Here is a 14534-nt window from a genome sequence, read left to right as displayed (position 1 = left end):
ATTGGGTGAACTTGATCCAAAGTGGTTGAAGATGCATAGGTGTCCCGAATTTGCAAGGTTTGATTCTAAAATAATTCAGGGATGTTGACCAAGCTTTGACCTTGTAACCACACGCCTTATGGAAATCCAAGACCACGGTTCAGATTGTCTCGTCGAGCAGCCACAAAGTATCAGCGTCCCAACTGCAGAAGCAGCGAAGACCGACCGAAACACAGCCAAGGCAACAAAGGAATCAGCGGAGGCGGCAGCAAGAGGGAACACGCTGGCAACAGAACTAATCACGACAACCAATCAGAGGCAAAGTCGCGTCATCGCCAGGCCACATCGGATCAAACACCCCAACCGTCTGTACGTGGGGCCAGAGTGGAAGAACCATACATAAGGCGCATCATTCGGCAGGAGCACCATCCGGGCTTGGATCAAAAATCGGCGCGGCGGCGGCTTTTCTTATTCTGTTTCCTACATGTAGCGAGTTGTATCTGAGTGATGAGATTGATTTAACCCTCCTGCCCATAATTGAAACATAGATCGAACTATTACCTAACATCCTGGTATCAGCTAGCCACCCACCACCCTTCGCCGCCGCCCTGGAAACTCGCCGTTAGAAGCAAGTGCGCGACCATCTCATCGCCGCCATGGATCCCGCACTGAAGGCCTACCTCGACAAGATGAGCGACGAGGCTGCCGCCCGCGCCGACAAGATGCGCGAAGAGGCTGCTACTCGCGCCAACAAACAAGACGGCGACACCACCGCGATTCTGCAAGCTTTGGCGACACAAACAGCACGCATCGACTCCCTCGTCACCTGGAAGCCGGAGCTGGAGGCGTGATTCGCGCAGCTTGAACTCTCGGTCACGGCTCTTCAAGCTGCGTCGTCCTCCACGCCGCCAGCGACCCCTCCTGCGGTCACACGCGAGATCCAAGGGCAACCATGCTGCGGCGCGTCACTGCACACTGGGGATCCTTCATCGGTGATCCCCGAGTCACCGGCGATGTCCCCGGTCACGGGTATGCCCATAATCCCGCCCCAACAGTCACTTCCCCTATCTTCGCAAATGCTAGCAGCCATGGGTCAAGCTCCACCACCAATGACATTTCCTGTCTTCGCGGGCGAAAATCCCCAACTCTAGAAAACTTTGGTAGAGCAGTATTTTCAGATGTTGACGATCAACGAATTGTACTGGGTTCCGATGGCAATTTTGAATTTCTCCGGTCCTGCCACAATTTGCTTGCAGTCAGTTCAGCCTATGACATGTGGGACCCACACATCAGTTTGACTAGTCAACACCCCTGTTGACTGCTGACGTCATCATGACGTCAGCAAACACTATTCTGGATAATGTTGAATTAAATAAATTAATAAATTCTAAAAATGATTTAAATCTTTTAAAATCAATATAAAATAAACCATAGCTCGGACGGAAAAACTTTGTACATGAAAGTTGTTCAGAACAACGAGACGAATCCGGATACGCAGCCCGTTCGTCCGCCACGAATCCCTAGCATAGAGAACACGCAATTTTCCCCCTCCAGTTCATCTGCCCGGAAACGCGAAACACCGGGGATATTTTTCCGGATGTTTCCCCCTTCCGGTATCACCTCATATCGCCTTAGGGCACCCCAAGCACCGCTACTTGTATCGTCATGTATCGTTATGCTTCTGTTTGCATTATATTCATTGTTTCTTCCCCCTCTTCTCTCCGATAGACTACGAGACCGACGCCGCTGCTACCCAGTACGACTACGGTGTTGTCTACCCCTCTCTCTTGCCAGAGCAACCTGGCAAGCCCCCCCCCCCCTTGATCACCAGATATCGCCTACTTTCTTTCTACTGCTTGCATTAGAGTAGTGTAGCATATTACTGCTTTCCGTTAATCCCATTCTGATGCATAGCCTGTCATTGTTACTACAGCTGTTGATACCTTACCTGCAATCCTAAATGCTTAGTATAGGATGCTAGTCTATCATCAGTGGCCCTACATTCTTGTCTGTCTGTCGTGCTATACTATCAGGCCATGATCACTCGGGAGGTGATCACGGGTATATACTTACATATATACATACTATACAGGTGGTGACTAAAGTCGGGTCGGCTCGTTGAGTACCCGCAAGTGATTCCAATGTTGGGGGTTGAAGGGGCAGATGGTTCCACCCAGGTAGTGGTGGGCCTAGGTTCCCGACGGCACCCGACTGTTACTTTGAGGCGGAGCGACAAGGCAGGTTGAGACCACCTAGGAGAGTGGTGGGCCTGGCCCTGGTCGGCGTCTGCGGTTATTTCAACATAACACGTTTAACGAGATCTTGGTATTTGATCTGAGTCTGGCCACTGGCTTATACGCACTAACCAACTACGCGGGAACAGTTATGGGCACTCGACGTCGTGGTATCTGCCGAAGCCTTCGTGACGTCAGTGATTGAGCGGCGTGCGCCGGGTTGGACCGCGTAATGCAACTTCCTTTGTAATGGAGGTTGCTAGGTCGGCTCTCCGGCCGCCCTCACAACGTGCAGGTGTGCAATGGGCGATGGGCCCAGACCCCTGCGCCATAGGATTTAGACCGGCGTGCTGGCCTCTCTGTTGTGCCTAGGTAGGGTTGCGACGTGTTGATCTTCCGAGGCCGGGCATGACCCAGGAAAGTGTGTACGGACAAAGGGGATCAAGCGTGTTGGGAAATGTGGTGCACCCCTGCAGGGAAGTTAATCTATTCGAATAGCCGTGATCTTCGGTAACAGGACGACTTGAAGTTGTACCTTGACCTTATGACAACTAGAACCAGATACTTAATAAAATATACCCTTCCAAGTGCCAGATACAACCGGTAATCGCTCTCTCACAGGGCGACGAGGGGAGGATCATCAGTTAGGATTATGCTATGCGATGCTACTTGGTGAACTTACCATCTACTCTCTTCTTCTGCTGCAAGATGGAGCTTACCAGAAGCGTAGTCGTCAACAGGACTAGCTATCCTCCTCTTATTCCGGCATTCTGCAGTTCAGTCCACATATGATACCCCTTTTCCATTTGATACCAATGCATACATACGTAGTGTAGCTCCTTGCTTGCGAGTACTTTGGATGAGTACTCACAGTTGCTTTGCTCCCCCTTTTCCCCTTTCCTATACCCGATTGCTGCGACCAGACGTTGGAGTCCAGGAGCTAGACACCACTTTCGATGACGACTACTACTACTCGGGAGGTGCCTACTACTACGTGCAGCCCGTTGACGACAACCAGGAGTAGTTTAGGAGGATCCCAGGCAGGAGGCATGTGCCTCTTTCGATCTGTATCGCAGTTTGTGCTAGCCTTCTTAAGGAAAACTAGTTTAACTTATGTCTATACTCAGATATTGTTGCTTCCGCTGACTCGCCTGTGTTCGAGCCCTTGTATTCGAGCCCTTGAGGCCCCTGGCTTGTAATATGATGCTTGTATGACTTATTTTATTTGTAGAGTTGTGTTGTGATATCTTCCCATGAGTCCCTGATCTTGATCGTACACGTTTGTGTGTATGATTAGTGTACGGTCAAATCAGGGGCGTCACAAGTTGGTATCAGAGCCGACTGCCTATAGGAGTCCCCCATCCAGACTACTTGGCCGAAGTTGAGTCTGGTCATTGCAAAACTTTTAACTAACATGGCTGTGTGGCTTACGGGCCCATGTCGCCATTGGGTGGTATTACGATCTTTTTATTCCTCATCTATACTCTGGGACTCTTATCTCTCTTCTATTCGAGTTAAATGATTTTACTAACTCTGACTCTAGGTTCTCGTAATTACTTCCTCCCAGAGGGCCCCTCGCTCGATATGATTGCTTGGTGCGCCGAAGGATTCCAAAGATACTCTCCGATGTTATCCCGAGAACTTGTGCTCATTGCTTTTGCGATTTCCTTCCACCGTCAACCCCTACGTAAAACTACATACACTTGCCATGTATACAAACATTCCCCGTTGCTCTTGTTATTACAAGATGCCCCGAAATACTCTCTGTTGTCCCGAGAATCCTTTGAGCTTACTACCATGTTGTTCTTTGCCACATGAATACCCCTACGGATAATTTCTCACACTTACCGGGGATTCGTTCATCCCAAGTTGTTCAGGTGTTTTGCAAAATTCTTTGAAATGCCATTCGACCTTCTAAAATCCTCAATAGCCTATTGCTCTTGATCTTCTTTATCTGCTTGCATAATGGTTACTTCCATATGTCAAGCAATATTCATTAAAATACTCTGTGATCGACATTCTGATCCTGTTGATTGAACTTGTGTGTGAATGCACACAATTATCAATTATTCCCTGAGAATTATCCTTCTGGCTCGGACGTCATTTTGAACATGAGCTGGTTGTCGACCAATCAAAACTGCCACCGTTTGTGCCTAGTCTACTCAGCTTATCTTTTGATCACATCATTGCTTCTGATCCCTTGTCTTGGAATTCATAGTTCCTTTGCAACTGAGCTTTGAGTTAGTCAGTTGTTTCTATAATCTGATCTCCTTGCATTCTTTCTTCCTCTGGTGGAGTACCGATACTCACATCAGATCCCTTATGGACCACCAGATCCTTTATTGGATTTTGTTCGACACCTTCTTCATATTCATTAAACCTTGTGAGCCTTTCGTAGGGTAAATAATGCCTTTGGTAAGTTGTATCCTTTGCTTTGTCAACCATGCTCTACTTTCGAGCTTGTACTATTTACTCATGAAGTTTATGGTATATGTTTCTACAATGCCCTGATGGGTTGAACCTATGCCTTCCTTAATCTGTGTGAACCCGAAAGATTTCACGGGTCATACTTATCTGGTACTGTACCAGGTAAAACTTTCAACAACTAATGTCATTTTTGAAAAGCGAGAGGTGAATGGAAGGTTATACATTGAAGAAGTGGGAGTCAACCTTGAACTTGTGTTCATGCCCTTGGACACGATGTAGATCCTATCATGGAAACTTCTTGTAATAATAACTATTTCCTTGACACAAGTTCATCTAGTATCCATGTTTGGTCCTTTGCAACCGTGGTTCCGACCATATTTTCTCTTTGGTCCCATTTCTCGGACAAGATAAAGAACTTTTGTTTTGCAAGTCAATACACCAGTCCAACCTCTACCTTGACCTACCGTCGAGTATTACCCTCTGGTATCTCGAGAATATCTAAGAACTGTGTTGCATCTTATGAGTCTTCCTCAGCTATTATTTCTCCATGATTCCAATTTTTCTTGGGTTCTGAGTTGTTAGTCGCTCAAGAACACCAGTAAGTGAACCGATTCCGCACTCTGGTTCGATAACTCTAAGTAATCTTTGTTGCTTATGAGTTTAATAATCCTTCAAGTCATTCCTAGCCTGATCGGCTATATCATTCTTGTGCTAAGTTTTAACTGTGCTACCTGGTCCTTGTTCCTGGAGCACAATTTTTGACGATGAGCTAAGGTTACGTCGATCTTCCCTGTCTTGTCATTTCACCTCGAACAACAAGCTTGATTCCGAGTTTGTGTTGTACTAGTGGTTTCAATAACCTTTCGCTCCATCACTCATTTGACTTGATGTCATCGCCGATCGATTCCATCTTAATGAAATATCTCGACAAATGTGTCGTGATCATCATCAACAATGATATGCCTTCTTCCAAGTGTGAATTGAACTCATGATGGGAAATACCATCAATTCCCCTCGATGATTTGTAATAACATCGACAACATTCTTGCATTCCTTCCAACACAAAACTTGTTCTTGTTTTGTGTTATACCTTGAGTTTCTTGATATCTGACTTATGCTATGTTCTATCTTGAAGCATTACTGTCTTTTATATCAAGGATGTTGTGAGGTTTGCTCCACCTCTTGATAACTCTTGGTGTAGTGATACATATCACAAGAACCATTCTTTCTTGATCCCCGTATTGCCTAACCGGGAATATCGACAAGTGAACGATGCTGCGTGGATTCTGTAATTCAAGCAACCCTATTGCTTTGAAGTTAATGGGCGGTAGTTCATCCTCAGACTATTGGTTATTGAATCACCATTCTAACATTGATCATGCTACATAAGCCCATATCTCGGGTGCACCATTCAACCAATGTTTAATTGTGTATGTTTTCCTCGAGCATACATCTTTATATCTGTTGAACTGACAAGTGTTACCTCCTTGTTCACATAATTATGGAAATCCATCTTTGGTTAATCTTGATGAATTGTTGCTGACTCCATCAACCACATCCTCATTTTCTCCTTGGTTAATGATGAACTTTTGTTTTGGAACATGCTTCTATAGTTCATTTCCCAAGAATCTTATAATGTCGTCTCGTTGATTTGTGGTGCCCCTCTTCTTCTCAGGCATCCAGAGTCTGAGGTATCCTGACACCTATCAGATTTGAATCTCGGTCAGATATGATGGTTGGAACATATTTCCAAGAGTTTTAACATTGGTATTTATATCCCCCGGTAAGGTGATGTCATGCCTAGCACACCTGGCTGGAGGACCTATTGTTATAGTATCCCTTTTGGCAAGATTAACCATTTTAATATGAGTAAGTTATAAGACTTATTCTAGAAGTTGTTCCTGATGGATCCTTTGTGTAACCAAAGTCTGACCTTTACTTAAAGACCATGTCAATGCTATCTCGAAGCATGTATGTGGTACTCCGATTTTCAATAAGAACATTTGAAGCACAATGCTAAAATTTCTTTATTAATTACCCCCAAACACCATTGTATGGGTAATGGCATGATATCTCTCTCCCCTTTTCAAAAGGGTTTTCTACGTCATATCATGTCATGGATATCATGCTCTGTTTGTCCTTGGGAAGGATATACCCTTGGAATATGTGTTTAAACACATTTTCCTTTCCATTGTTCTGTTTAATCTGATAATCACCTTTTCCTTTCCATTGTTTTGTTTAACCTTCTTCGGGTTTATATGATCTAATCAGTAATAAGTCACTGCTTTTGTAAGCATCTCGTTGTACCACTATGTTAGTAAGACCCTGTTAGTATTGTTGATAAAATTCCGGTAACCTCCGATGGACGGGAACTTTGCCTATTGGTCCGCCTCGTACAATGAGCAGGAAAATGGTTCTCTTCGTCCCTCGCCCTTAGTACCAATGGTTGTTTCCGACATAATCGATAATCTATCCTCTGACAAGCCTTTCTTACATGATCTTGCAAGACATCATCCCCCTTCCAACTTTTAACCCACATGGTGGGCCCATAACCCACAGTTTCACAGGATCGAAACCTGACTCTCCTGTACACCCTGTTGTCAAATGTTATTCCTCATGCTTGACTTCGTATGTAACTCACGGGCCACCTACCTAGTGATCTATTCTGGTATCAGACGCAATACTTCTTATCGTTGCTCGGAACCCCTTTCACCTTCTGATTAGGCCATCGAATGATTGCCTAGCCATTAGAAACTTCTCATGGTACCTTCTTACTTTACTCTCGATATGATATTAAGTATGTATTTGAGAGTTACTTTCCGCCACCTTCCCTGATGTTAGCTACCAGATAGTCAACCTTGCTGCGTTCTGTTCTCCCAGTTTACTTCCCCTTTATTCTTTCGTAAATACGATTGATTTTCCGAAGAAAAGATGCCGACTTCATCATCATGGCATGAAGCAAAGAAAATGGAGACATCGACGCAATGGATCGACCTCTTCGAAGAGAGCAACCAAGACCGAGAATACCCGATAGAACTTCATAGCCATATCTTTCCCCCTTACTCTACCTCTTAAATCTCGGGACGAGATTTCTTGTAGTGGAGGAGAATTGTGACGCCCGGATAATTAGACTACAGTAATTCCCTGCTAATGATGCCATGTCACCTCGGTTACCGTTGATAATCTCGCGTTAGTTCGAAACCGGTTTGAATTCAAATTTAAAATCAAGCAAACAATAAACGTTTTCAAATATTAAAACTAAAATGTTCATCGTGTGGTAAATAATCCCTAACTAGTTTTGGTGGTGGAACCAACCTTTTACAAAGTGTTTAAATGCCCTAAACTAATTAAAAATAATGGTTGAAACAATAATTGAAATGCTTATCAAATAACAAAAATTCTAAAATAATGTATTTAAATGTTACACTTAATATGATAGTGGCCTAATTATTCATGCTAACATAGGTACTAACTTTATTTCTTGTAAACCTAAACAAATAAAAGGAAATTAGGAAATAGAAAAGAAGAAATAAAAGAAAATAGTAAACATTAACTAAACAAAAAAAGACAAAAGGCCCCCTTCCCCACTGGGCCTCTTGGCCCAGTCGGCTCAGCCGACCAGGCTGACCTGGGCCACCCCTGCCTATAACCCCCCCCCCACCCCACCCAGCGGTAACCTAGCCCACTACCCCACGACTCGCACCCCCACCCCCACGATCCCCTTCCCTCCCATCCCGAGCTGGATCGGGATCGGGCCAACGCCCGGTCACCGCCGCCGAGGTCCCGCTGTCGCTCCCCATCCGCCGCCACCCTTCCCGTCGCCGGATCGTCGTCGCCCCGTCGTCGTCCTCTTCCCCGAACCAGAACCGGTTTGGGGCACGACCTCGACGCCGCCCCACACCGCTATCGCCGAGCACCATTCGTCGGAGCTCCTTCGTCGTCGCTAGACCTCCCCGAGTCCTCCACGAGCCTGCTGCCATGCCCCTCCCGCTCCCCTGTGAGTCACCGCCTCCCTTCTTCTCCCTCTCATACTCTGTGCGCGCGAGCCATCCCACACGCGAACACCACCGTGGCCTCGCCCACCTCGTCGCCGTTTGCGCCCCCCCCCCCTCCCGCTCCGTTGTGCTGTCCGCGCCTGGTAGCCGCCTGCAGCCTGCCGCTCGCACCGCCTGCGCTGTCCATTGACGTCGTTGTTGCCGTTTTACTGCTCGTCGCGCGCCTCCACTGCCCCTCGGCGCTTGCCGCCGCTCGCTCACGCGCTCACCCCCCGTCACCATTTCGGCTCGCCGCTGCCACTGTCTGGCGCCGCAGCCGCCCACGTGCCTCACCCAGCCACCCCACAGCCACTGCCGCAGCTCCCGCTGGGCCGCAGCCAAGCGTCGCTGCCGCCCCTGCCTCAAGCCTTCGTCGGCCGCCCGCGCATCACCCTGGCCTCACACCGCTCCTCTGTTTGGCCATGCCCGCGTGGCCTTTCCCTCGCTCCAGCCGAGCCCCACACTCCCATGCCGACGCTCGCCGCAGCTCCCCCCCACTCCATGGCCGCCCGGCGCCCGCTTCCACCGGCCCCTGCCATGCGCCTCCGGCGATGGCCTCGCCCCCCTGGTGCGTGCTCAAGCCTAGCCGCACCAGTGGCTGCTTGGGCCACTGCCAAGTGTGGTCGGGCCAAATAAAACAAAAGTAAAAAAACAATTTTAAAATAAAAAAAACAAACAAATAATAATTAAATTAATTAATTAACTTAATTAACACTGTTTAGTTAACTAATTAACTTTGCTTAAACCTGCTAGTTAAATGTTAACAAATAATTAGTCTTCAGCCTATGACATATGGGACCCACACATCAATTTGACCAGTCAACACCCCTAATGACTACTGATGTCATGCTGACGCCATGATGACGTCAGCAAACACTATTCTGGATAATGTTGAATTAAATAAATTAAATAAATTCTAAAAATGCAAATCTTTTAAAATTAATATAAAATAAACCATAGCTTGGATGGAAAAACTTTGTACATGAAAGTTGTTCAGAACGACGAGATGAATTCGGATACACAACCCGTTCGTCCGCCACGCATCCCTAGCATAGCGAACACGCAACTTTCCCCCTCCGGTTCATCTGTCCAGAAACGCGAAACAACGGGGATATTTTCTCGGATGTTTCCCCCCTTCACCTGTATCACCTCATACCGCGTTAGGGCACCCCTAGCATCACTACTTGTATTGTCATGTATCGTTATGCTTCTGTTTGCATTATATTCATTGTTTCTTGCCCCTCTTCTCTCCGATAGACTACGAGACCGATGTTGCTGCTACACAGTACGACTACGGTGTTGACAACCCCTCTCTCTTGCCAGAGCAACCAGGCAAGCCCCCCCCCTTGATCACGAGATATGGCCTACTCTCTTTCTACTGCTTGCATTAGAGTAGTGTAGCATGTTACTGCTTTCCGTTAATCCTATTCTGATGCATAGCCTGTCATTGTTACTACAACTGTTGATACCTTACCTGCAATCCTAAATGCTTAGTATAGGATGCTAGTCTATCATCGGTGGCCCTACATTCTTGTCTGTCTGTCGTGCTATACTATCGGGTCGTGATCACTCGGGAGGTGATCACGGGTATATACTTACATATATACATACTATACAGGTGGTGACTAAAGTCGGGTCGGCTCGTTGAGTACCCGCAAGTGATTCCGATGTTGGGGGTTGAAGGGGCAGGTGGTTCCACCCAGGTAGTGGTGGGCCTAGGTTCCCGACGGCCCCCGATTGTTACTTTGAGGCGGAGTGACAGGGCAGGTTGAGACCACCTAGGAGAGAGGTGGGCCTGGCCCTGGTCGGTGTCCGCGGTTATTTCAACATAACACATTTAACGAGATCTTGGTATTTGATCTGAGTCTGGCCACTGGCATATACGCACTAACCAACTATGCGGGAACAGTTATGGGCACTCGATGTCGTGGTATCAGCCGAAGCCTTCGTGATGTCAGTGACTGAGCAGGGCGCGCCGGGTTGGACCGCGTAACGCAACTTCCTTTGTAATGGAGGTTGCTAGATCGGCTCTCCGGCTGCCCTCCCAACGTGCAGGTGTGCAATGGGCGAAGGGCCCAGACCCCTGCGCCATAGGATTTAGACCGGCATGCTGACCTCTCTGTTGTGCCTAGGTAGGGCTGCGACGTGTTGATCTTCCGACGCCGGGCATGACCCAAGAAAGTGTGTATGAACAAAGGGGATCAAGCGTGTTGGGAAACGTGGTGCACCCCTGCAGGGAAGTTAATCTATTCGAATAGCCGTGATCTTCGGTAATAGGATGACTTGGAGTTATACCTTGACCTTATGACAACTAGAACCGGATACTTAATAAAATACACCCTTCCAAGTGCCAGATACAACCGGTAATCGCTCTCTCACAGGGCGACGAGGGGAGGATCATCAGTTAGGATTATGCTATGCGATGCTACTTGGTGAACTTACCATCTACTCTCTTCTTCTGCTGCAAGATGGAGATTACCAAAAGCGTAGTCTTCAACAGGACTAGCTATCCTCCTCTTATTCCGGCATTCTGCAGTTCAGTCCACATATGATACCCCTTTTCCATTTGATACGAATGCATACATATGTAGTGTAGCTCCTTGCTTGCGAGTACTTTGGATGAGTACTCACGGTTGCTTTGCTCCCCCTTTTCCCATTTCCTATACCCGATTGATGCGACTAGATGTTGGAGTCCAGGAGCCAGACACCACTTTCGATGATGACTACTACTACTCGGGAGGTGCCTACTACTACATGCAGCCCGTTGACGACGACCAGGAGTAGTTTAGGAGGATCCCAGGAAGGAGGCCTGTGCCTCTTTCGATCTGTATCCCAGTTTGTGCTAGCCTTCTTAAGGCAAACTTGTTTAACTTATGTCTATACTCAGATATTGTTGCTTCCGCTGACTCGCCTGTGTTCAAGCCCTTGTATTCGAGCCCTTGAGGCCCCTGGCTTGTAATATGATGCTTGTATGACTTATTTTATTTGTAGAGTTGTGTTGTGATATCTTCCCATGAGTCCCTGATCTTGATCGTGCACGTTTGCGTGTATGATTAGTGTACGGTCAAATCGGGGGTGTCACAAGTTGGTATCAGAGCCGACTGCCTGTAGGAGTCCCCCTTCCAGACTCCTTGGCCGAAGTTGAGTCTGGTCATTGCAAAACTTTTAACTAACATGGCTGTGCGGCTTACGGGCCCATGTCGCCATTGGGTGGTACTAGGATCTTTTTATTCCTCATCTATACTCTGGGACTCTGATCTATCTTCTATTCGAGTTAAATGATTTTACTAACTCTGACTCTAGGTTCTCGTAATTACTTCCTCCCAGAGGGCCCCTCGCTCGAGATGATTGCTTGGTGCGCCGAAGGATTCCAAAGATACTCTCCGATGTTATCCCGAGAACTTGTGCTCATTGCTTTTGCGATTTCCTTCCACCGTCAACCCCTACGTAAAACTACATACACTTGCCATGTATACAAACATTCCCCGTTGCTCTTGTTATTACAAGATGCCCCGAAATACTCTCTGTTGTCCCGAGAATCCTTTGAGCTTACTACCATGTTGTTCTTTGCCACATGAATACCCCTACGGATAATTTCTCACACTTACCGGGGATTCGTTCATCCCAAGTTGTTCAGGTGTTTTGCAAAATTCTTCGAAATGCCATTCGACCTTCTAAAATCCTCAATAGCCTATTGCTCTTGATCTTCTTTACCTGCTTGCATAATGGTTACTTCCATATGTCAAGCAATATTCATTAAAATACTCTGTGATCGACATTCTGATCTTGTTGATTCAACTTGTGTGTGAATGCACACAATTATCAATTATTCCCTGAGAATTATCCTTCTGGCTCGGACGTCATTTTGAACATGAGCTGGTTGTCGACCAATCAAAACTGCCACCGTTTGTGCCTAGTCTACTCAGCTTATCTTTTGATCACAACATTGCTTCTGATCCCTTGTCTTGGAATTCATAGTTCCTTTGCAACTGAGCTTTGAGTTAGTCAGTTGTTTCTATAATCTGATCTCCTTGCATTCTTTCTTCCTCTGGTGGAGTACCGATACTCACATCAGATCCCTTATGGACCACCAGATCCTTTATTGGATTTTGTCCGACACCTTCTTCATATTCATTAAACCTTGTGAGCCTTTCGTAGGGTAAATAATGCCTTTGGTAAGTTGTATCCTTTGCTTTGTCAACCATGCTCTACTTTCGAGCTTGTACTATTTACTCATGAAGTTTATGGTATATGCTCCTACAATGCCCTGATGGGTTGAACCTATGCCTTCCTTAATCTGTGTGAACCCGAAAGATTTCACGGGTCATACTTATCTGGTACTGTACCAGGTAAAACTTTCAACAACTAATGTCATTTTTGAAAAGCGAGAGGTGAATGGAATGTTATACATTGAAGAAGTGGGAGTCGACCTTGAACTTGTGTTCATGCCCATGGACACGATGTAGATCCTATCGTGGAAACTTCTTGTAATAATAACTATTTCCTTGACACAAGTTCATCTAGTATCCATGTTTGGTCCTTTGCAACCGTGGTTCCGACCATATTTTCTCTTTGGTCCCATTTCTCAGACAAGATAAAGAACTTTTGTTTTGCAAGTCAATACACCAGTCCAACCTCTACCTTGACCTACCGTCGAGTATTACCCTCTGGTATCTCGAGAATATCTAAGAACCGTGTTGCATCTTATGAGTCTTCCTCAGCTATTATTTCTCCATGATTCCAATTTTTCTTGGGTTCTGAGTTGTTAGTCGCTCAAGAACACCAGTAAGTGAACCAATTCCGCACTCTGGTTCAATAACTCTAAGTAATCTTTGTTGCTTATGAGTTTAATAATCCTTCAAGTCATTCCTAGACTGATCGGCTATATCATTCTTGTGCTAAGTTTTAACTGTGCTACCTGGTCCTTCTTCCCGGAGCACAATTTTTGACGATGAGCTAAGGTTACGTCGATCTTCCCTATCTTGTCATTTCACCTCGAACAACAAGCTTGATTCCGAGTTTGTGTTGTACTAGTGGTTTCAATAACCTTTCGCTCCATCATTCATTTGACTTGATGTCATCACCGATCAATTACATCTTAATGAAATATCTCGACAAATGTGTCGTGATCATCATCAACAATGATATGCCTTCTTCCAAGTGTGAATTGAACTCATGATGGCAAATACCATCATTTCCCCTCGATGATTTGTAATAACATTGACAACATTCTTGCATTCCTTCCAACACAAAACTTGTTCTTGTTTTGAGTTATACCTTGAGTTTCTTGATATCTGACTTATGCTATGTTCTATCTTGAAGCATTACTGTCTTTTATATCAAGGATGTTGTGAGGTTTGCTCCACCTCTTGATAACTCTTGGTGTAGTGATACTTATCATAAGAACCATTCTTTCTTGATTCCCGTATTGCCTAACCGGGAATATCGACAAGTGAATGATGCTGCGTGGATTCTGTAATTCAAGCAACCCTATTGCTTTGAAGTTAATGGGCGGTAGTTCATCCTCAGACTATTGGTTATTGAATCACCATTCTAACATTGATCATGCTACATAAGCCCATATCTCGGGTGCACCATTCAACCAATGTTTAATTGTGTATGTTTTCCTCGAGCATACATCTTTATATCCGTTGAACTGACAAGTGTTACCTCCTTGTTCACATAATTATGGAAATCCATCTTTGGTTAATCTTGATGAATTGTTGCTGACTCCATCAACCACATCCTCATTTTCTCCTTGGTTAATGATGAACTTTTGTTTTGGAACATGCTTCTATAGTTCATTTCCCAAGAATCTTATAATGTCATCTCGTTGATTTGTGGTGCCCCTCTTCTTCTC

This window comes from Triticum aestivum, chromosome 6A (assembly GCF_018294505.1).
Source record: "Triticum aestivum cultivar Chinese Spring chromosome 6A, IWGSC CS RefSeq v2.1, whole genome shotgun sequence".
NCBI classification, from domain to species: domain Eukaryota; kingdom Viridiplantae; phylum Streptophyta; class Magnoliopsida; order Poales; family Poaceae; genus Triticum; species Triticum aestivum.
This window is presented reverse-complemented; position numbering follows the sequence as displayed.